General features: G+C 35.4%; 1 pseudogene; it reads left to right on the forward strand.

Annotated features, from left to right (window-relative positions):
- The first annotated feature begins 10,881 nt into the window (after positions 1–10,881).
- The window catches only part of LOC100718660 (splicing factor 3A subunit 1-like), a 113,475-nt pseudogene continuing 99,139 nt past the window's right edge, over positions 10,882–25,217 (forward strand).

Below are 25,217 nucleotides of genomic sequence, written 5' to 3' on the forward strand. Positions count from 1 at the left end.
ACCTGCCTTGCAAGGAGATGGTCGTGAGTTCGATCCTGGTACTGATAAAAATGAAAAAGAAAAAAAAAAGTGCTCTAAAGGATACAACTGCAAGTGTGTTTAGGTGTGTAAGACAGAAGACCATATTACTAAGTTTTTGTTGGATCACTGAACACAACTGTTCGCAGTCTCACTGTTTGAATGTCTACTTTGTATGCTTTAATCCTGTAACTTGAACAACTATTTCTAAGATGACAATATGTAATCTATTAACTAGTGATTTCTTACTGTTTTTTATTGAAATTTTGTATTACTTGTACCCTTATCCTGTTTGTTTCCTTTAAATAAAAATTTAAAAAAAAAAGAATGAATTCAGCAGATATGATGTATTAAAATATAATGGGAAATACTACTGAATTGGATAGGGCAGGGTTTGATAAAGCATCATAACTAAGAAAACCTTGGCACTCAGTTACTCTATATCTTGGAGTTTACGTTACAGGGTTCCTTGCCAAATAACAAATCAGGCCAGCTTTGCCTTTGCACTACCATTTCAAGATTTGACTCAGTGATGAGATAGAACTTGTGGATGTGCGTGGGACTTTAACCCCAGTATTCTGGGAATCACGGGTGGCTCTGTACTCAACAATAGCCTTAGATCATGATTATGTGGTCTTGCTTAAATTCAAGGAAGTTGAGAAATGTGATCTTGCATGCCTAAGAAGGAGAGAAGAATTGAATATTAGGAAGATCTCAGCAATCTAAATAATTCTCCAGACTTCAAATATTTGGTCTACTTTCACTAACTACAAATGGCCAGACTACATATCCAAAGCAACACATTGAAACTTCAGTGAATCCTTTTTGTTTAGGTCAAAACATAAATTTTCTAGAGCATTTGCTGGAGCTCCTTCTCCTTTTGGATATCACATCTCTTGGAGTACATTATCAATTAAAAAGTCAATGTGTATTTTCCAAATACACACACACACACACACACACACACACACACACCATGCACCTAACATATACATACATTTGAATTATTCCTTCTTTGTTTTGACACTCAATACATCAGGATGTGGTTACTTTAGAATAAAAGCTTTTTCAAAGTTGAGTATAGTTAAATGAGTTTATAAAGCTAGCCCCACTCCAATGGCTAGTAAGAACAGATGGAAACCCAGGTTGCGTGGAGAGAATGAAGGCATAAGATAAACATAGAGAAACCAAGGAGAGGATGAGGAGCAAACAACACTCTTGCACTTTGATCTTAGAAGTACAGTCTTTCAATAAAAGCTTTTCTTTTTATTTGATCATGTTGAGACAGGGTCTGGCTATGCAATTCAAACTGGCCTTGGGCTCACTTTGTAGCCCAGGCTGATCTCAAACTTGCAACGATCCTCCTTCCTCAAGCTCATGAATGCTGGGATTACAGGAGTGTGCCACAATACCCAGATATCCATGTAGTTTTATATTAATTTTTCTTTGTTTAGGCCACCTAATTTGTTTCATTTTGTCATGGTAGACTTATCAAACTAGCATAGAGGGCTTATAATTCTTTAAACTTCTAACGATTGACTTAATTATAATATATGACCAGGTTATTGGAGTTTCAGAATCCCCTAGAATTTTTAATTCCTTCCACAAATATACACAACCCTTGTAGTGTGTTTTACTCTTCTGAGACAATGTTTCTGTAGTCTACACATCAGTTTACACATTACTTCTATACTGCCAATCAGACTACATGTGAAATGGAACCTGTGAGTTCCCTTCTTCTAGAGAGGCTTCAGGTTGCCTAGTTAAAAAGCCAGATTTCAATTGTTTTCTTGGATGTGTTTCATAGATTTCAATTTGGTGGAAGAATAACTTTGATCAAAATACCGACATCTGCTTTTTTATGTGAAATGAGCCCAATTTTGATAATGGAGCTTGTTAAATATGATAATATTTAATCTCTGTCATTTTTATAAGATAAATAATTAAGAAAAAACACCCAAATGGGGAAGTATTTTACATTTTGCACACATTACTTGAAAAAAGTTTGTAAAAAGAAATCACAATTATAAAGCATTATTGTAGAGGAATGCAAAATATTTCCTTGAAGAACACACACACACACTCAAAAATCAGTTGAAATTTTTCATGATAGTTTTTGCAATAAACTCTTCTAGTATTCAGTATTTAAAATTAGTTAAAGGTAGAGTTACTCTTATATCCAAAAACTAGTATCATATCTATATTTCCTATAAATGCATATATATGTATATATATATACATATAGATATATGCGTTCACAGCTATATATACAAACACATTTCTTGTTTCCATATCCTGTTCCTTTGTATCTGTTAACCAATCCATTTCACTATCAAGTTTATCTTAAGGTACTGTCCATGAATGTGCTTGATTTTTAAAAGCATTAAAATTCCTTCAGTAGACGATGAAGAATTATGGAATTTCTTATAATTTTGCTCTTTGTGTTCTCATATGTTATTTTATTATCAGAAATCTGCAACACTACCTTGTTGAAAATTTCTCTGTGGAATTTCAGTAGTTTCTCTGGGATAAAGTAATATAGGCTTACAAGTACAAATATGTTTGATTCCACTACATTCTGAGGGGAAAGAACAAACCAATCAAACATTCTCTCACTCTTTGAGACAAGAGAGAAATGCAGATTAATAACAGTAGCATTGTTGTGATGTAATAATATTGGTAATTATATTGTTCTCTTTTTATATATGTGAAGATTCAATTTCATATGAAATAATTTAATGATCATTTATAATATCATGAAACAGTAAATATAAACAGTAGTGTGTATTGTTAGAAATTGAATATGCTTTATTTTTACATATCAAATTTACTTATAATGCACAGTGCACTTTCCATGTATGCATGTGTCACTCTGGTCTATATCCAGAGCCAATTTAGATAATTTTAAATGGATGGTGTTTTTTGGAGCAAAGATGTTCAATTTAATGAAATACCTATTTATTTTGATTTATGTTATTGTGAAAGAAGATCACTGTATATGCAAAAATGATATGCTAATTAAAATGAAAATCATTTTTCAGAAAAGAGAAAGTTGGGTAGATTTGATTTTACATTCCTTTTCTCTTACTATATACTTAATATCTCTTTTATGAATTTCAAAATGCACATTGGATTTACATTTCTCTAAAGCTATATTGTAAAGTGATTTTCTGGTGGCTCTGATTATGCCATATACATTTTTAATTTCTTTAAATTTCTATATAAAGATATGTCCAACGAAATTCAATCTCAGACTAAGATCATTATCTTATCTAACCGCATTGTCACAAATTAACAATACAAAAATTGCATGAAAATCTTTTTCCAAGAATGAAAATTAAATATAGTCCTAAAAATACTCAATAAATTTTCAGAAAATACCTAGTAGTGTTTCAACACACTGTTAAATTCAGAAGCTACAAAATTAGATTCCCAATTTGATATATTAAATGATACATATCATTATCTCACATAGCAAGATATTACATGTTATGTGTATAGTAATATGATTTCTTGATTGTACTTATATCTATCACCAAATGCAAAAAATGATATTTCCTATACATGAGTAATGCAGTGGTAACCAACATATTAGAAATCCTTGTATTTATCTGCTCTAAAGATCTCTGCATAATTTTGGATTTCTACATCACAGTTAACCAGCTGGACTATAAACCCTGAGATTGAAGAATGATTGTTTTTACAGGTTCTATCACATATCATACTTATAAGCATCTTTCTCTGTGTGTGTGTGTGTGTGTGTGTGTGTGTGTGTGTGTGTGTATGTCTTCACTGTGTCAAGCCACCTGAGAAAAATCATTTAAAGAAGAGAGATTTATTTTGGTTGGTAACTTTAGAAGTTTCATTTCTTCATCAGCAGGCTGCAAATTTTTGAGACCTGCAGCAAGATGTCCTCCTGGTCAAAGGAAATGATGGCAGAAAGCAAAGATCCAGCCAGATTCCCAGTAACAACCCAGTGAACAGCTTCATCCAATGGGCCCTGTGTCCTAAGTTTCCTTTATATCCTGGTAAAGTCACCAATCTGTAAAATTAAATTGCATTAAGTTACTTGTGGAGTTTGAGCCCTTATGGCCCAATCACTCTCAGAGTACCTGACCTTTGAACACGTGGGACTCTTGAAAAGCACTATTGATACAAATCACAATAATTAAGCTTTGAGTATGCTTTACATAGAAATCAGCAAGAAGGAGTGAAAGGAGAAATATAGGAGGAAAGGAAGGAGCAACAAAACCCAAGCTGAGGATGTCATGGTGCACTAAATCAAAGATGACTGGATTTGAAGGAAGAGATGGTTGATAAAAACGTTAACATAAAATTATGGCAGGGCATGCAATATGGTTACCCTCTGTCTCCAAATGCATTTCCAACCTTGTATTGTCTTTCTGTGGCTCTGTCTATCCTGGGAGATTGATCTCTACAAACGTTAAACCTGGACCACTCCTTACCTTTTGCTTGGGTAGTGTGGAAGGAGTATTAGTATGAGACAGGAAAACATAGGGGGACTTGTAACAACTGGCTTTCCTTTGCTTCTCTGTGGTTTGAAGTCTACTGTGTATTCTCATGTGTGATTCTGGATCTTCCAGTCAACTCTAACCCAGAATGATAGCAGTAACTTCTTCTTATTAGCAGTGCCATTTCCCTAATCACTTACAGACTTATTCCACTAATTTTTGAGGTTTCCAGAATTTATATAATTTCTTAGTATTTCTCTTTTGTCTCAAAGAATGAGAGAATGTTTGATTGGTTTGTTCTTCCCCCTCAGAATGTGCTGGAATCAAACATACTTGTACTTGTAAGCCTATATTACTTTATTCCAGATAAATTACTGAAATTCACAGCGAAATTTTTCAACAAGGTACTGTTGCAGATTTCCCTATTCTTGCCCATATATCTGCAAGCATTACTTTATTATACTTTTAATAGATTTTTAAAATTGTACTAATACTTGTAATATCACAATCAATACTAGGGTAGCTCTAAGAAGCAAATTCACAAAATTAGATTATGAGATAGAGATATTTATTTGATGAGTTTGTGAAAAGAAACCTTCATTCTGAGAGAAAATGAGAATCAATAAAATAGGACACAGAATAGTGTGTGATACTTACATAAATTATCACTGTAAGCGTCATGGGATGGGACGCAGGTGGACAGCAAGACCCTGGGGGAAAAAAGGAGGGAAGCTCTCACTGCACCTGTCTGGTAGGATGAGGGATGCCATTTAGGCTGACTTTAGAAACTCTCTAAAGTTTAAACTGTACAAGCCAGTACTTGCTGGTTCAAGGTAATTACGAATACAAATTCATTTGTGAGCCACAGAAGACACAGCTTCCCCCATTTAGGAAAATGCAGTGATTCTGAAGGGGTCTGGGCTGTGAACCAGAGCATCCTCGAGCCTGCCACAAGTATCTTCCTTCCCTCCTCAACTCTTGTTGGATTCCAACAACTTCCAGATGGAAAAGCGTGAAGCGTGCTCTCCATGGAAGAGTTTACACACTTCCATCTTGGCACTGTTTTTGGCATGCATAGAGAACATATGGGAATGCGTCCTTAGGGTGTTAAGCTGAAGAAGACAGAGATTAATACTACTATTCATCACTGAATATGCACAGGGCATTAGGGGCTGGATAAGTTCTCTTAGAGCATATTGACCTTCTGTTAGCTGATTTATGTGAATTCTGTACTCTGGGTTGTCAAAACATAGATTACTACCCTTAGAATTTCTAATTAATGCAACATGGATTAGGAAACTGGATGGTTTATTAGATGTCTGTTTGGGGCTTTCAAAGACATGTCTGTTAAAATGGGGTCCCCATTTTGGGCTTTTTATGGCAAGGCCATTCAGATTATCAGCAAAATTTAAATTTTTGAGTTCTTTGGACTGAGACCCTAAGGTCCTAGAGGCTACCTGTTTGCATCTGGTATAAGAAACTTTTTAACGGTTCCATGTCTTTTCAAAGCATACCTCATTAAGTCAGATCTTCCTCTGGTAATCTCTGTTTTACTCAGTAAAATTGATGAATAATAAGCCAAATTGGAGAAGCTATGTTTAGTACAGGGTGCGCATATTGTCTGGTCTGAATCTTAAAGAGCATCTTAAAATTCTGCCTGCCAAAGAGAGAAACCACAGGTTTGCGTTGCCACAAATTTTCCTTTTATTCTGATGGCATTGTTCTGGAAACACTCATAAAAGCAAATGAAATGGAGTAACTGAGAACAGAACACCATAAGTTCCTTGATATGCTATACAGGAGAGGTTTTGAAGATCAGAGCGGCAAAGATATTGGCATGGAATTGCTGTGTTTAAGATTCCCATCCTGTTTCTTTCCATGCCATATTCTAGAAAACTAGGGGAGACTTTTTTTAGTCAAAGAACTTAGTGTAACTTTTACAAGGGGAAATTAGATAACTTTTTATTACTGTACAAAGTGTCTAGAAAATCAATTTAAAGGAGGAGGAAAGGTTTATTTGGCTGACATAGTCAGAGATTGCAGCCCAATCCTGTGAGGCTGAGATGCCAGACAAAGCATCCTCTGAAAAGGGTGTGGTGGACAAAAGGGAGAGCGAGAGGAGGAGTGGGGAGACACCCATAGGTCTGGGGAATAGACGCAGTCCCCAAGATCAGACCTTCATGATTAGCTCCCTTCCACTAGGCGCCTCCCCTCTCTATCATTTCCAGCGCTGCCCACAAATTATGACCTCATTAGTTGGTCAATACATTCATGAAGTCAAAATCTCATATTCCTATTGTTTCTCTAGTTACTATTTCTACACATTGCTGTATTAAGGGTAAGGGATCAATGCACAGGTCTTTGGGGGACAGTTTGACTGTAATATTTTTGCCAGAAAATCTTGAATTCTGTACTCCATAGATTGTAGTAGATGTGGGAATTATGTGGCAGTGCTTGCTTGATCACAAGGTCCCTAAGATATAAGAATAAGCAGGTAAATAAAATGATGGGCTACATACTTACATAGAAACATTTTAGACTAAGCCATCGTGCCCTGATTTCCAATTCACAAATAGAAGCCATTTAAAATAATACATTGATTGAGCAAAGAATATGAATTCATTGTTTAAAAAAGTTCCAAACGAAGGCTGAAAACTTTTCCCAAGACTTTCCTTCATAGCAACTCTCAAGCATTTACCAAGGAAAGTATGAATTAAGGAAAGAAAAACACTCAGAACTGATAAGTGTGCGAGATATTCATTTTAAACCTATGCTAAGAATAAGATGAATTAATAAGTGGAGAAGTGCTATAATCACCGCTAGTCCTCATATGCTTATTGAATACTTGGCCTCCTTGGCTGTTTTCTTTGCCTAGCTAAGAGAATAAAACGTTATACAAGCTTTCCTGGGATGTTTAGATCAGGCAAAAGAGGCCAGGCATTGTGATTACCGCTAAAAAGTGGGAGCTCCAAAAGTTAGAGGTATAAGTAGTTATTCTAGAAGATGATATTCTAGGTAAATCCACTTGATTTTCTAATTTTGGAGAATGACTGGATGATTGGAGGCCTTCCAAAGTTGTAATTGTTGGATTGGCCAGATGGTAACAGACCCAAAGTCTCATTAGAAGCAACACTTCAATAAATGAAATCTTCATGCAAAAAACGATCAGCCTTCTTCCCAAAATAATATTCTTTTGTCGGTGTTGCTCCCGGCCGGCAGGAAGAACACAGGACAAGATCTGGCAGTGGCTAGGCTCTCTTTATTTTCTCCTTATACAGTCTGCCCCGGGATTCTTCCCGGCCGAAGCCTCTACCGGTCCGCTCCCCGCGGCTCCTTTCGTGCTTCTCTCTACAGTCTGTCCCGAAGCCTCTACCGGTCCGCTCTCCGCGGCTCCTTCCGTGCTTCTTCTCTACAGTCTGTCCTGAAGCCTCTACCAGTCTGCTCCCCGCGGCTCCTTTCGTGCTTCTCTCTACAGTCTGTCCCGAAGCCTCTACCGGTCCGCTCTCCGCGGCTCCTTCCGTGCTTCTTCTCTCGTGGCGGGAGAGGCACTCACTTTTATAGGGTTACAGTGGCCAATCAGTTCAAAGCGCGCGATGCGGTCTGATTGGCTAACATCAGTTGTTGCTAGGCAGACTATCTTACAGGGTGGGTTGTTTACCAAGCAGGAAGCAGGAGATAAGCGCCATCTTAGCACACTCGATGGGAGGGGTAATCTAGCTCAGGCTTTGCTCTTTCCTACAGGCCTCACGTCCGCCAAGTAAGGCGACCGGGCTCGGCCGCGGCTCCCAACATTCTTTGATAGGTTTAACTTACAGAAGCTAGGAACATAAGTTGTGGGGTGCTACCGATATGAACAAAGTATGTTTTACATCATCAAGCAATTTGGCCTGTTATTCAACTGAGTGACCAAAATTCCAAAATCAGAGATTAATGTTGATGTGTGGCACATTAAATAATTAAGTATTCTAGATTCTGGAAAATGCATGAAGATAGTCATTGATCAATTAAATTGAGAGCTGAGGTTGCCTTATTTTTTGTTCATTGTGTCAATACAATAGTGATAAAGGGTGTCATTATGTTAGCTAAGGTAACTGATCTCAGTTATCAAGAGGAATTTGGAGTGCTGTTAATGAATGCATGTAGCTGAATAGAACTACTTGGTTTTTCAGATGTCTCATGTTTGGTTCATTTTTCAAGGTTAAAAATTTTAAAAAAGAAAAAAGAAAGAAATGATGTAATAGGGAATTTTCATAAGAAGACTGTTATGTAATTTGATATAGGAAATTCTACAGATGGAGAGACTGTGGCAACTCAATATATTAATTAAGGTTATAATATCTTCTTTCCTCCCAAATATATGTACCAACTTTGTGTATTTCCCTCCCGTATTCAGTGGAAAAGTTTGTGTGTCTTTGGTAAACAGAGTGTTCAAATTTTATTCAAACTTGGAGGATTATATATGATGATTCAAATGAGAATTTGATAATTTATTTCACTATTCTGATTTTACAATCATTTATGTGATTAAACTGAATTCTGTTTGTAAAAAACAAATTTTTCAAGCAATTTGGTCTTAACATGCTAATGTAAAAATGCTCAGTTCATAAGGATGGTTTAAATCCTTTGGAATCATTTACTGATTAAACATTAAATCATGACCAAGTTGGCTTTGATAATATTTAAATGACTGTCAAGCAGATTACATTCAAAAATGTGTTTTAAAATGATTAATAAAATTGGACTAAGTCTTAGATGTGACTGAGACCTTAATCTGTTCAGCTAGATGCAGTTGAACATTAATCAGATTTCCCTAGGAAATTCCCTAGAGATATAAATAGAATTAAATAGCTTATCTACCAAAAGAAAATAAGTTTTAATATTTGTCATTGCTATAATTTAACATTAATTTTAGGACACTACTAGTCCTCTTTTATTGTTCAAAAAAGTCTCTGCACTGAAAATGTAATGTCAGTTATTTAGATAACCAATGCTCCTGTTTAAAGACAGAAAAGTTTACTATAAATGTATATTTGTACCATTCAATCTTTGGGTACTTGCACATCTAACCAAGCATCTTCTTGAACTGTAAATAGTAGCAGTGCCCTCTTCCAGGTGGGTTCTGGCTTCATCATTTCTGCTTTTTTTCCCCCTAGTTTCCCCTCTACCTAAACTTTGCCTTGTACAAGACACTTTTCCTGAACTCTAGACTGGAATGTTTTCCAAGTATTCTGAATAATTTTGTCTTTGACCTCTATTGGAACACAAACTATTGTATAATTTTATATTTAATCAGGTTTTGATTAGTTGTATTTCTCTTTATTTGAAGGTAAATATTGTCCATTTTGAGGTTGTATTCTGACTGCCCACTTTCTGATCTCAGGTTATGTTATATCAAAGATAGTACTTGTTAGCTGAAGTTCATCTTCCCCTATACTTTCCCTTTATTAATATCTGTTTTCTGATATAAAATTCATCCAGAATCTCAGCTGGAGAGATAGGCTGTGTTATATTTCACAACAAGAATATTGTTAGTAGTTATAATACAATTTTATAAACGTAGAGACTCATCTTTAGTTTATAAAATAAAAGAATCGTCAGGGTAACCAGGATCTAGAAATAAATAAACTTTGTATTCTGTTGGCCATCAGAATATCTAAACCCTGTGTGAGAAAACCAAGACTGAACTATAGTCAAACTACTGAACACCTATTTCCTTTTATTTTCTTGCTTTACAAATGTATTTTTATTAGGGAATTGTTTAATCTATAAAGCATGATTAGTTACGCATATGTCATCAGGCATTGTAAAAATCACAATCAAATTAGATTTTTGCTGTTCAAAATGCCATTTGAATATTTCGTATGTGTTGTAAAAAAGGAATAATTCATGCCTTCTCCATATCTTTATGCAGTTTGTGATCTCTTTTATTGATAGAACAGCCACAATTTAATTATGTAGAACATAGTTCATGGAAAAGTATAAAAATTCAAGTAAAATATAATTTGCTTTGGTGATAAAATTAGAAAGATATGAGATGATAATTTCAGTAAAGATCAAATTTTTTGCCCTTGTCATCTCTATTCCACTTAAAATCTTATTATATAACAGGTTTTACATTTGCCTTTATGTTACCTTTCATGGAGCGCTTTTTACTCGTATTTCATAACATGAGCTAATCATTTTAAATGTTAACATGATTATGTTTGATATTGTGAAGATTAAACTATGAATGGCAAACAATATTTTCAAATCCTACATGATTACTAATTACACAGAGGAAAATGTTGGAAGTGATGGGAATAAAAGTAGTCACCTTTCTTCCCCTTAGCTATTTTGAAAAAAAATTCTACATGCAGCAGAGGCAGGCTTTGTGTTGAGATGTAATGCAGCAATGGCTCTCCGTTATCTGGAGTCTGGTGAACTTCGAAAACTGTATCCTGGTTCTGCAGAAAAATCATGGCCTCCATCTGCTCATCCTCGCCGCCTTGCCTGCCCAATCAGCCTACATCTTAGCAACTTTCCAGGTGAGCCCATCACATTCCTATGGCCTGTGGTGTAAATATCTACAGTCTTGTAAGGTCCTGAGGAATACGAAAGGTCTGTGTGTATACGTATGCAAATTAGAAACAAACAAATAGAAGAGGGTCATGTCACAAATGACTTTTACCTTCTCCCATCTACTTCAATAAAGAATGCCTGTTTTTCTTTCATTTTTCAGATTAAAAATAACAGTTATGAACAAAAGAACATGATTTTCTTAAATGAATGTTCATAGAACTAGGTACAATCCATTCGTCAGCAACATAGAAAATCTATCCGTGTTTATGATTGTGCACATCTGCTTATGTATGGAAATTTTGTGTATATATATATATATATATATATATATACATACATATGCATAAATACTTTGAATGTATATATATTCAAAGTTAAACATCATGGGACAAATTGATTCCAGGATGCAGACAGATATTTTGGGTTGCTAATAAATGCAGGAAGCAGAGAAAACAGCAAGGACAACTTCTGAACTTCTATGTGAAAAATATAGTATTTTGAACATATAAGTTCACAGGTGAATTGTTACTAATACCATCGTTCTATGAAAGTCAGTCTGAATTTATTTCTTCAAATATTTTGAAAAATTATTTTTGTTTGTGATGTTTTTCATTACAGTGTCTTGTGTTTATAAGTATATAGTAATATGGATAAAATAAAACTTTAAAAGTAGCATATTTGAAAAACAATGTAGAAAGAACATGTTTGTGTGGGTACAGCACACAGGGTGGATGCATGCATCATTATGTCTAAGATTGAAGTTTTACTCCGCATCATCAGTGACATTTTGTCACTTATTATAAATCAGTGATATTGTGTTTGGTGAAAAGTTTAGTGGAGTCAGCAGTCACTAAAATTTCATTGCCAGGCAAAATCTTGACTGGCAGAGACCACTTTTCGTTGTGAGGAGAGTTGACATTCTTTGGAGATTAGCATATATGGTAGGATCTTATTCTGTTGGCGAGAAATAATATCTACTGATCCAGGACATGACTTTCATGAACTGGGTTTTGGGGTACTTCCAGAAATATCCTAACCTCTAGATAGAGGGAACTCTCATTAATTTCAAAGCTACCCTGATGTAAACCTCTCAAAATTTGAGGTTGGAGAAGGTAAGCCAAATAATTTAAGTACAAGATTAAGCTTTCAATAATTATATTATGCTTTATTATTTTTGTTGTGTTTTTAATGAATGAAATAAAATTTAACTACATTATATATCAACAAATAGTTTATTAATTGCTTTTTTCACTTCAAGGTTTTTTTTTGCTACATAAATGAGGCAGATATTTCAGGTAAAAGCTCAGTAGATTCCACAGATTATTTTACTAAAATAGAAAAATTCAAATCTAAATGATGTTTTGGTCAAATTTCCACTCTCTAAAAGTCAGAAAATAAATGAGCTTTCTACTCTTCATGGTTGGACAGATTCAGGCCAGATTCAGTGTTGATAAATTTCTGCAAATGTCAGTGTAGAATAAAGGCTAAGATAGTGGAAACACTACAAGGTGCTCATTTTTATCTAATTTTACCCTTTTTGTTTGTATTCATTTTATGCTTTCTTTTTGCTACACAAAATTTTTTTCATTTATGTGTACAGGTTTTATTTTTGATTAAGATGTCAGAGTCAGTTTTTAGTTAGACCTTTTATCTTAATAGTCTACAGAAACAAAGATGAGTAAGAAAAAACAAAGCTATTTGTTCTTTATTTGCTATATCAGGGCTCTTATTGTTTGTATTTGGATGTTCCCCCAACGCCTTGTCCAGATACAAACTGTAACAGCCTCTCTCACCTTAGACTTTTGCATTTCCTGTTTTTTTCTTGTAAAATAATCTCTATTTCTCTTATACATTGATCCATCCGTATACAGTTACTGCAACATTAGATGAAATGTACTTTAGAAATCATATAAATGATTATCAACATGAAAATACACGTATAAAATATATTCATGCATTATATATTTATGTATTAACATATACTATACACAAATACATCTGAGTATTAATATGCATGTGTCAGTGTGTGGAAGTATCCCACTGCACTGGTCAGCTTTTCAGTTACTGGGACTTCATGTCAGACATATACTGCTGTACCAGAGTTCTCTAGAATTGAATCAATAGAAAATGCATGTGCAATATAAGCAAGGAAATTTAATAAGCCTGTAAGAGCAGAGGCAGATGAATCCACAGTGGCTGTCTGATGCTGACAAGCAAAAGAACCCAGCTGCAGTCAAAGGTTGAAGACTTTAACTCACTGGATAGTGAGGCACCAGTGTGCTGGAGTCATCTGTACAAGTCTACACTGGGAGGCTGAAGAAACTGGAGACTGAAGCCTGAAGGCAATGGTGAAGACTGAAGAACTATCAAAAGGCAACACTTCCTTCTATCCCTTTTTATTCCCTCCAGGATACAAGTCTACTGGTCAATGCCATCTACATCCAGGGTAGGTCTTCGTCAGTTTGCTTTCTTACATGTCTGGCACCCAGAGATGCACCCAGAACTTTCTTAATATGCTAGGGAGTTTTGATATATCAAGTTGATATATCATAACTCACAATCACAAAAGTTTCTGGGAAGAAATGGTGTATTTGGAGTGCCGTTTCAGAGGTTAAAGTCCATGACAAGCTGTCTCCAAAGTGGAAAAGTCATGTACAGGGTGTGATGGGACAAAGCTGCTAATTTCGTAGTTGCCACAAAACAAAGCACAATGGAAGAGGACAGGAAGAAGTTTACCTCCCAAAGTCTTGTCACCTGTCACCTACTTCTACAGCTGAGCTGAACTTATTCAGCTAAAGATGTCAATAGATTTATCCACCCATGGGTAAGATCTCCCATGATTCAATCACCGTCCAGTTCTCTCTTAATCTGGTCAAGTTGAAAATTAAGTTGGAGAAGTTATCAAAAATTCTAAGTATTGTGCCAGAAAGGAAGTTCAAAATAATGAATTTAGGAAAGAATGCTGTAAGAGATGATCACCAGATAATAATATATGATTGTGACATCTTACATTGTTCATTTTTACATATTTTTGTAACTTAATAGTGTGAATTGAAACATTTCAGAGGAAAAAAAATACTAGGAAAGCTTTTAAATTTCACTAAAATTAATGTGTCAACCATATGAATTAAGAAATTTGGGCCAGGGGTTTGGCTAAGTGGCATAAATTCCTGCCTGACAAACACAAGGTCTTGAGTTCGATCCTTGATATAAAAAAGAAAAGAAAGAAATTAGGTTGGTGTGAATAACAGTTCAATGGATAACAGTCTTTATTGATGAACAAATGGTGTTTCTCTTTAATATTTGTTTCAGGAGAAAAGAATCCAACATGCATTTGTCTCAGTAAATTATATAATATCCATAGGTAGGAACTGTATACTCCATCAAACTTGGGGGAAAAAAGAACTGTCAGGTGACTTTAATAAGAAAAAAAAAGACACAAAAGCTACTTCTATTTTCTAGTCACTCCAATGGCACCGTCGTTTTGTTTTAGCAGATTCTCCCAGCTATAGATGTTAAAACTTGAAACGTGGTCTTGCCAAGGTATTCACGTTCTGCGCGCTCATCTCACCTGCTTGATTCATTCAAGGCCTCTGCCTGCTGTTTGCGGCTCGTTGGATTCAGAACAGTCGTTTCAGAGTTTTGGCATAAAGAGGTAAAGTCCTAAAGAAAGCCAAACAGTGCAATAGCTTAGTTTACTGTTTTCACTTATCAAATTAAAGCCTATTCATGACTAAATAGCTTTAAGTGACTTCAGTAACATTAGACTTAAACTAGATTTCACCCTGTGAATAGTGTTCCAATTTTTTATATTTGAAAGTATTTTCTAAACCTAAAATCAAAGATAAGAACAGCGATTAAAAGTAAAAACTGAGTTAACTAGAGATGCACAAGCACCACATGTTATGTATGTAATATGAAGACAAAGACATTGTGGACATGTTTTTAACAAATGATATATACTCGGGTTTGATATCAGTAACATGGATGATTTTTATAAAGGTTGAAAGAAAAATATTAAATTTCAACTATAAAATGAAAAAATTTTGAGAAGGGAAATAAAAATATGATTTAATTAGCATTTTAAAAAGCACATTAAATAAACAATTTGCTAACCATTAGTATGTAAATTAATCAAGATTGTAACTTGGCAACACTTAGCTCCAGTTGAGCTGGGAGAAGGTGAATTGAGACATGGTACTCTGTGTCTTAGTAGACAAAAAGCAATGGACAGATTCTAGTGTAAGATTCTAAACGATATCTGTTCTGTTGATTCTTTGATGACTATATGATTTTAAAATGTGCCCTAGAATTCTGTTCATCATTCACTGTAGAACATTCTAACAGGCCTTCTATCTCAGTAGCCAAGAAGGAAGATCTAGAGATCTTTACCACTGCTCTGTCTTCTATCTAGATTTCCTTTCCTTATGGATTGTTCACTGTAATTCATTCACACAAGATTTTTTTAGAAGTAGTTCCCTAGAAATGTAACATAAAAAGTCACTGTGTATCAATGTGTGATACTTCCAGTATGGGGCATATATTATTCTTTATTTCTATCTCTCCGTCTTAATTTCCAAGACAGTAAATGCTTCTGTGTGTTTATATTGCTACAGGTTTCTCCAACAATCTCTGACACATAATAGTTATTTAACAAATAGATATTGGATGAATTAGTGGACAGTTAAACCCTGCCTAACATTATAACCATAGGAAATCATTGATGTGACTTAGTGCCTTACTATGAGAGTTTTAATACATTTTATAAAGACACAGAAACGTTATACACAGTGAAGTATGTTAATGATTTGTAAAACTATGTAACTTCATAATTTTTATAGTATTCTCAAAGTAGAACCAAAAACACAAAGGTGCACAGGAATATGAATTGGATTAAATCCTTAGAAAGCACATCTTAGAAGGCTCATCTTGAAGAAGTGGGTGCCTTTCTTTCCTTTAATCTTTTCTAAGAAAAGACGGTATTTTAAAACCAATCGCTAATAAAAAAATTATTCACTGGTCTGAAAGTAAATAAGACTTATTTTGCTTCTTTTATATAAAATGTAATAAGTTCCCCCAGAAACTTCAATTTTCGATGGCTTTTGTAATTATTTTATGATCATAGTTAATTTCAATGCTTCATTACATACCTCATAAATTTGTTCTTTTAGTTTAAGAAAAACCATGTTCTCAAATATGAACAGAACAGCTTAATTCTGTCATCCAGTTACAAACAGTAACTCAGACATGTCAAACCTTATTACAAAAATTTAATGAACATTGTACCTTCTTATACTGTATCTTCACGTATTTTCAGTACAAATCTAATGCACAAGATAACTTGCTAGAAATCCATCTGAAACATCTCTGTCCAGAGCCACAAATTGCATATTAATTCACGTATGTATTGAAACTTAAAAAGTACATGTGCTGTAGAAAATAAGTGTGAAGATTTCTTTAAAAAATAACAATAGAGCTTCTACATTACCTAGTTACTCCTACTTTTGATTACCTACTTGGAATTCCTGACATCAGAATTTCAGAGATACTTTCTCAAGTTCACTGCAACGTTTTGAACAGTGATCGAAATGTCCATGGTATCACTTGAGGAATGATGCCTGGGTAGAAAAAATGCTGCATACAAAATCATGACAGCAGTGTTGCTATCCATCCTTCATCAGAGGAAATCCTGCCATTTGCTACAGTACAGGCAGAAGTCTAAGACATCTCCCTAAATGAAGTAAGTCTGTCACTCAGTGAATGATTCCCTTTATATGGTATATCTAAACATTGTCAGATTTATGTAGTAGAAAAATTCAGAGATAGATTGGGACATCTTTTTCAAATGGGAAGGAGATAAAGAGATGGAGGGAGGGGTCAGAGAGGGGAGGGAAAAGGAATGAAAAAAGAATTGAGATCTGGTATGTACATGTGCCAGCTCCCCGCCATGAATCATCAATATGTAATGCAAATTGGGTACCATAAAGAAATGAAAACTGAAAACAATGAAACAATCTAGACAAAAATTAAAATGATACAGATGTAGGGTGAGTAAATTCTAAGGATCGCATGTACTAAGTGAGGTTACGAGTGGTTGACAAAATAAATAAGCAGGTAATACACACACACACACACACACACACACACACACACACACACACAGATATTAGAGACCCTGGGGAGGGGATGTGGATGTTTATTGCCTTGACTGTGGTGATGGTATGAGGATTAAATTCTTACATCCAAACTCATCAGATTATGCACACTATCTTGCAATTTGTTGAATATTTAACCATGCCTCAATAAAGTTGTAAAACAGCATAATTAAAGCAATACCCAATTTCATTTCATCATTGTGTTGGGTATCAGTTTATGACTGTAGAGGTAAAGATAGGCTACTCAAGCCATCTTGGAAGCTTTCCTGTTTGCTCTCTGGTCCTCAGAGTGATGCCGCAGGGCTTTGGCTTGTGAGCTCCGGAGCCAGACTGCCTGGATCAGGAAAGGGGCAGCTCGCATCAGTCACTCCGGCTGTCAGCGTTGTCTATTTTTCCCTGAGGGAAGAAACACGTTTCTTGAGCACCAACAATGTTCATCCCTCCGCGTTTGTTTATTTTTCCCTTAAAGTGTTTTTTTTTTTTTTTAAAGTTAAAATCAATCTTGGTAGGATATGTAACAATGCTTGTGTGTTTTCACGAATCCACATAATGTAGACTGAACATAGCAATTACAGTCGAGAGGTTTATGATTTTTAAAATTGTAACCATACAAGTAAATATCTGGAAAAAAAAAAGAGTAAAGATCTGAGATCAAAATTTTTTTTTTTTTTTTTTTTTTTTTTTTTGTACCCGGGATTGAACTCACAACTGCATACTTGCAAGGCAGGCACTTATGCTGCTAAGCTAAATCCCCAACCCCCTGAGATCAACTTCTGAAACATAATGCTGTGCATCATTAAAAAAATCTTTGGCAGTACTAGAAATGGAACCTAGGACTTTCATACTGATGCACTACCTTGAATATGTTATTTTATTTTATTTTTAATAGTGACAAGCTCTTGCTAAGTTGTCCAGGCTGTGCTCAAATTTGGGATCATCCTGTCAGCCTCTCACAGTGCTGGGTCAGGCTTTGTTATCTTTGGTTTTTGGCTTGTGGTCATTGCTCATGTTTAAATCAATCCTTTTGCATCATTGCTTATTCTTCTAGTTCCCCTTCCCCGTTTACTTGCTCCTTTTCAATGCAGCTGGTAGAGAAATAGTACTTATTTGCTACCTAGTACAGAAAAGATATTTATCTCCAACTGGGGAAGCGAGGCTCCAGGGTGCCTGCTGGTCTTCAGTACAATGTAGCCCACCCTCTGAATTAGGACTCCCAGCCAGCTCGCTGAGCCTCCTCCTCTCCTTCTGGGCTGCATTCTGTGATTGTTGGCCTATTTGCCATGAGTATTTCTCCACGTCACATCCACTGCTTGGCTTTCAAGTGGCTCGGCCTCCCCACAACGTTTGTCATCCTTGTTACAGCTCAGAGTGTGTCATCTGCGTTCTGGTAGGGGTGGAAATAATGTTCCTTGACTTTAGAGTTCTTATCTTACACAAGGCAACAGGTTTGCCCCGTGTTTACAGAGACCTGGAGCAGGAACATTGGCAAATAAATCTCTTTGGTTCCACTCTCCATCCCATTCCTATAACTCATGGATAGTGAAGGGCAGGTCTTCTTCTACCTAACTTCATGGATCCTCAGCTTATCACAAAGATGTGGAGTTGTAACAAGTTGTAAGGCAAAGCAAATTTTTATGCTAACAAGATACAAGGGAATGGACAGTACCATAGCAAAATTCCTGGTGCATATGGTTTTATCACATGGGCAGAACCATTGTTTGTTCCTCACTTGTCCAGTTAAAGCTGATTTAAACCCCTGTTTCTGCATAATAAATGAAATAATCACACCTGTGATTATGTGGGTTGCCCCTCAATCAATTCATTTATTTGTCTGAAAAAAACTGAATGAAAAAATGCATGCTAATTGCACTACAGCAACAGAATATCAATGTAAATATCAACCCCTTACATTCCAATCAAACCTTTCTTGTTCTCAGTGAAGACATTCCGACCTGCCTCTTCTAATTCAAGATGTTCTTAAGCTTTTGCCAGCGAAGAAAACTCACATTTCTCTCTGTGTACAAGAATGTTTTGCTCATTAGGTTATAATTTTCTGAACTTTCAATTATGTATTTCCTTTTCCTTACGTAGACACCGACACATAGTACCAGTTCTAAAGTGTCAAATGAATGTACAGTTAATGAAACGATGGAAATGTAACATACTTGAATTTAGTAAAATTTCTACTCCCAACAATTAATTGTTGAATTGAGTTTTGATAATAAATTTTAAATGAACTATCATTGCTATAGATGATGATAGACAGACAGACAGAGATGACTGCATGCAACATTAGAGATATTTGGAGTTGATAATACTCCCACAGTTGCTTGGAAGTAAGTGTGTAAATATGCCCTTTCTTTTCTTGCAATAATCTGGAGAGATTTAGGCCCAGGAATGTAAAGCCTCAGGCTTCTGCCCCTTTTCTGGGGACTTTGCCTATAGCAAAGCAGTTCTCACTGTACCTGTCACTGACACACCAGTTCTGTTTGTTATAAGATTTACTTCCTCTTACTTGACAATTATGAATAACCTTTGAAGGAAAAAGAAAACACTTACAGGTTGGTTAAATTATGTGTACCATTTCAGAAATTTCTCCTAAGGTTAAAGAACAAGTAAATATCACATAGGCCTGTAGATTTAGACTTGTGTGCTAAAAATGATGAAAGGGATTGCTCCTGTGTTCATACCACAGATTACTTTATAAGGCTTTTTTGAGGGGAATAGAAGAATTTATGGTCTTGAGTTCCCTTCAGTTTTTAGATGGTTGAGAATTCATTCAGCCTCTTCCAGCATTTTTATTTCTTCCAGCAGTAGGTCAAATTTTTAAAAATTGATCAAATTGCTTTGACAAAAGGCAACCATCCTCCTGGTGTGACCAAAGCTAATAGTGATGCTTTAGGTCCCTGGAACACTGAAAAATGCAAGTCAAAAAAATACAATGCCTATTTGGGACAGTTGACTGAAGCTGAAAAGGACATTAAAGGAAAACATATTCCACTGCTCTTTTAAAATACACTCAGTATTTTATGATGCCAAATGAAATAATAAAATGTATTTCCAAACTAAGAGAAGAATAGAGAAATTTAATAGATAAGGCAGAGAAAAATATCTGATATGTCAGCAACACAAATAGTTCTATAAAATTGACAGAGTACCAAAATAAAGACCCATAGTAAAAGTTTATCCATCAAATATATTATGTAGAGAGAAATCTATTCCACCGACTCTCCAATTTTGTTATTTATCAGGCTTATCCTCAGGCTTACGGGAATACAATACAGAATACCTTTCTCCGGAGCTACTGCACAACCCAGAATCAGGAATACAAAGAAGTAAATCAGAAGCTGTAAAATTTTTGTACAAAGAGAGAGAAAGAGAGATGGCAGTTATTTCAATTTAGAGAGTAAAAGTGATTTTAATCCTGACAGAGACATATTTAGATGACTGAAATCATCAATTCCAGATCATCTGGTTTGAAACCAGTTTTCTTATAAACTTTGTCAGTATATCCAGAGCCCAAGAAAAACAAAACAAAACACCCTAGAAATAGACAGTCAGCCGATGCATTATGATTTAGAAACAAAAATGACTTCTTTTCAAAGGTATATTGACATATACACAAGCAGATGCGTAGAAGTGCAGTTTATGTATCACCCTGTAATATATTTGCCTAAGCAACTGATTCTCTTTTGTTTCAATGGTTATGTATGGTAATCATGTACAAAAATGGAAAGGAATTCATAAATGGGTGTGGGGGAAAAAGGGGATGAAAAAAGCAGTGAAGATGTGTTATGTATACATTCCAATTCCTGCAAGGACTGTATATGTCATGTACGACAAACGTGTACTAATAAACATTAAAATTTCACTTTGTCACCAGATGGTAACAATTCAAAACAGCAAGTGCTGCAGACAATTAATTTCAAGGCAAAGAGCACTTACAGATTCCTCTGAGTATTTTAACCTGTGTTTATCATGGGTAAAACACACTGAACGTTTTGTTTCTCAGGACACCGATAATGTATGTCGACAAAAAGAGTTTATGCACATTTCTCTAAGATTCATCATGTGGAAATCTGTGTGTACATGTTGGACAAAGAGAAAATGAAAAAAAGAATGTGTCAATGAAATGAAGGATGGGGAGAGACAGTGTCTAATGTCTACATGTCCTTTGAAAGGGTTTATTTTGTTAATGTTTAAACAAAATATATTTTATGTATTCTAGAAGAGCATAAAAATATGCATATTTATTGAAGAACTTGATATTTTAGTACATGTATAGATTGTACAATATTAAATTATGTTAAAATATTTCCTTAAATATTTATCATTTCCTTATGGTAAAAACTTTTAAGGTCTTTTCATCTAGCTCTTAATTTCATTTTCATCTAGCTCCATTTAATTGCTAACTATAGTAAATATACTATAAAATAGCACCTAAGAACTTTTTGTTCCTGTCTCCTTGTAACTTATTAGCAATTGCTTTACCTATTCCTTTAGCCACTGACTCTTTTTTTTTTTTCTTGTCTCTGGAAGACAATTTATCTGTCAATTTTTAGAGGTTATTGTTTTCAGATCCTACATCTAAGTGAGATTGTGTAAAACTGCTGCCTGGGTTTTATTTCACTTAACACAATGATCGTAGTTCATTCTGTGTTCTTGCAAAGAATGAATTTCATTCTGTTTTGTGGTTGAAGAGTATCTCACAGAGTAGTGGACATGTATTGTGTTTTCTTTGTGGTTTTTTAGTTGGTAGACCCTTTGCTTCCAGTTCTTGGCTGTGGCAAATAGTGTTACCATCAACATGAGGGTGCAGATTTTTCTATGACAGACTGATTTTGTTTTGAGGTTGTGAAGTTACTGAGGCAGAGCATAGTTCTATTTTTAATTAATTCAGCAGGCAATGTACTGTTTCCCATAATGACTGTGCAGATAATGCATCTCCACTAACATTGCCCAAAGGATCTGTCTTTTCCAATCATCAACAGCACTTAATATGTTGAGTAGTTTTAATGGACAATTTTACCAGGATGAGGTGAATCTAGTGGATTTGATTCCTATGTTCCTAATGATTGCTGGTGTTGAGCTGTTTTCCAGGTATCTATTAGTTATTTGTGTATATACTTCTGAGAAATGTCTACTAAGGTAGACCAAGATTTTGGCCAAGACTTACTCGAGTCATTTTGTTTTTCTACCTTTAAGTTTCTGATTTCTTTATTTTCTCATCAATTCTTAACACATATATGGGTTGCAAATATTTTCTTCTATAGATTGCCTCTTTGCTTTCCTGTTTTCTTAAAATATTTTTTGTTTAATGTAATCTCATTTGTTTATTTTTTTTTGTTCTTACTTCCTATGGTTATGTGATCTTGTCCAAAAATATCCTGCAAATCCATTATCTGGAAATATTTCCCTTTGATTTTTAGTATTTTTTTAGATTCAAGTTTTACATTTAAGTCTTAAATCAGTTTGAGTTGATGATTTTAAGAGGAAAAAAGGCACAAAAAAGAAAAACAAAAAGCAAAAGAGACATACAACAACCCCATACAATAACAATATAGGCTTTCAAAACACGATGATAGGAATTTAACAATGGTTGTTATATTGCATATTGGTATCTTTAAAAGTGTTGCTTAGATTACCAGATACAGATATGAAAAATAGATCTAATCATATGAGTATCAACTGTTCTTTTCCAAGAACAAATTAAATTAGCAGTATAGTTGTTTTGGCTATTCTAAATGTGTGTGTTTACACACACACATACAAAACACACACACACACACACATTTATGTCTGTTTTCCTTTTCTCTTCCTTCTTTCCTAATTTCACCAATCCAGTTTCTTTTCCCCTTTGAGTACTTTCTTATCCATACACAATATTTATTGTAGAGTTTGGATCTTATTTACTGTTTCAGTTTCTTACACTAGGGAGACAATATGGTATTTATACATTAGAGTTTGACTTACTTCACTTATGAGTGTGGGATCAAGTCACATCCATTTACCTATAAAAGTCAGGGTGAAGTCTTTCTTTATAGCTGAGTAGTACTCCATTTTATAAAAATATCACATCTTTTTTTAGATATTCTTCATTTGAAGGGCATTTGAGTTTTTTTCTAAAATTTGACTACTGCAATTTGTGGTGCTATTAACATGGGTGCACATATATCACAGTGATATTTTCTGGAAAAATGTCCAGAAAATTTATGGGAAATTATCTGGGAAAATGTCCAGAAATAGGATAGCTGGGTCAAATGGGACTTCTAATCCTAGCTTTTTGAGGAATATCCACACTGATTTCCACAGGGATTACACCAGCCTATATCTCCACCAGCAGTGGAGAAGTTTCCTTTTCCCTCACAGCTCCTCCAGAATTGGTTACTGGTTGATTTCTTGATCTCGGCCAATCTTTTTGGTGACTTTCCAGAATCAACAATAATGAGGACCTCCTGTTATTAAAAAGTTTTTGCTTGTCAAAAGAAATCTCCAATGGAGGACCCTTGCTCAGCCCCAGAGAGGGAACTTTGTGGCTTCCCGGTGCGCCAGACCAGCGCAGCACATTCCGGGCATCGCATCCTGACTGGGCATGCAGTAGCCTCCCTGCTCTCAGAACAGCTTGGTGGACTCTGGATTTCTGAGCAGGCAAGTGCGCACCATAGGTTCTGAGGCTGGGCGGCCTGACGTAAGTGCCCTGCACATCTTCCCCTCAGTCCAGCTGATTTGAGACCCTTGTTCAGCCCCGGAGAGGGAACTTTGTGGCTTCCTGGTGCACTGGACCAGTGCAGCGGGCCTTAGGCGAACCTAGAGTGGCTTCCCTGTTCCTGGCTGTGCCTAGATGGAGGAATCTGGAGTTCTAGGTGAGTGGGTTCCATCAATTCTGGGGGGAAGGTTTGGACCAGCCTGCCCCACTCCAGTGAGCCTCTCTCAATCCAGGGAGCTGGGTGGCCAGAGTCCCAGGAACTGAGGGCATAGAAGAGGATCTCCAACAGACCCAGGGGAAGACTTGGAATAACACTTGAAACACAGAAATACAGAAAAGTGACAATACACAACACCTAATTACAATCTCAGACCTCCAGCCCATCCAAAGAAACCTTAGGAACAATGTACATAAAAGAAAATATATGCCATAAAACTGAAATATCGGACGTAATAGTGACTGAAAAAAAAAAAAAAAAACAACTCTGGGAAGCTTTAAAGGAATTAAAACTAGAAATAATTTCCCAGGTAAAAGAAGAAATAATGAAAGAAATGAAGGAGATGCTAAACATATCTAAAGAAGACACAGTTAAAAAATTGGAGGAACTAAACAAAAAGACAGAATCCTTGGATGAGCAATATAAGAAACAAACAGAATGAATAAAGCAGATGCACAGAGATATACAGGAAATCAAAAATTCCATTGAAAGCTGTAAAAACTGCCTCAATGAAAAGTGAAAACAGAACTTCAGACCTCGAAGACAGGATTGCAGCTAGTGAACAGGAAAGGAAAGATCTTTTAAAAATAACAAGGAATAAGGAAATGACAATTCAACAACTGCAAGATAACATGAAGAAAAATAACAGAAGATTGATAGGGATTAATGAAAAAGAAGGGGACAACATAAAGGATGTCAAGAGGATACTTAGAGAAGTAATAGATGAAAATTTCCCAAACATGAGAATGGAAACCAACATCAGGATCTAGAATCAGCATATAGAACTCCAAATAGTCATAACCAAAATAAAATTACACTCAGATATATAATAATCACCATCCCAGAAATCCAGCATAAGAATAGAATATTAAAAGCTGTCCGACAGAAAAGACAGATCACTTACAAAGGAAAACCTATCAGAATCATTACAGATTTCTCTGCACAAACAATAAAGTCAAGAAAAGCATCCAGTGAAGTAGTCCAGAACCTAAAGGAAAATGATTTCCAACCTAGACTGATGTACCCTAAGAAACTGTCCTTCAAAATCGATGGAGAAATAAGATACTTCCATGGCAAAGAACAGCTGAAGA

Source organism: Cavia porcellus, unplaced genomic scaffold, assembly GCF_034190915.1.
Source record: "Cavia porcellus strain 051 isolate PalLab524CR breed Dunkin Hartley unplaced genomic scaffold, mCavPor4.1 scaffold_11, whole genome shotgun sequence".
In the NCBI taxonomy this organism is placed as follows: domain Eukaryota; kingdom Metazoa; phylum Chordata; class Mammalia; order Rodentia; family Caviidae; genus Cavia; species Cavia porcellus.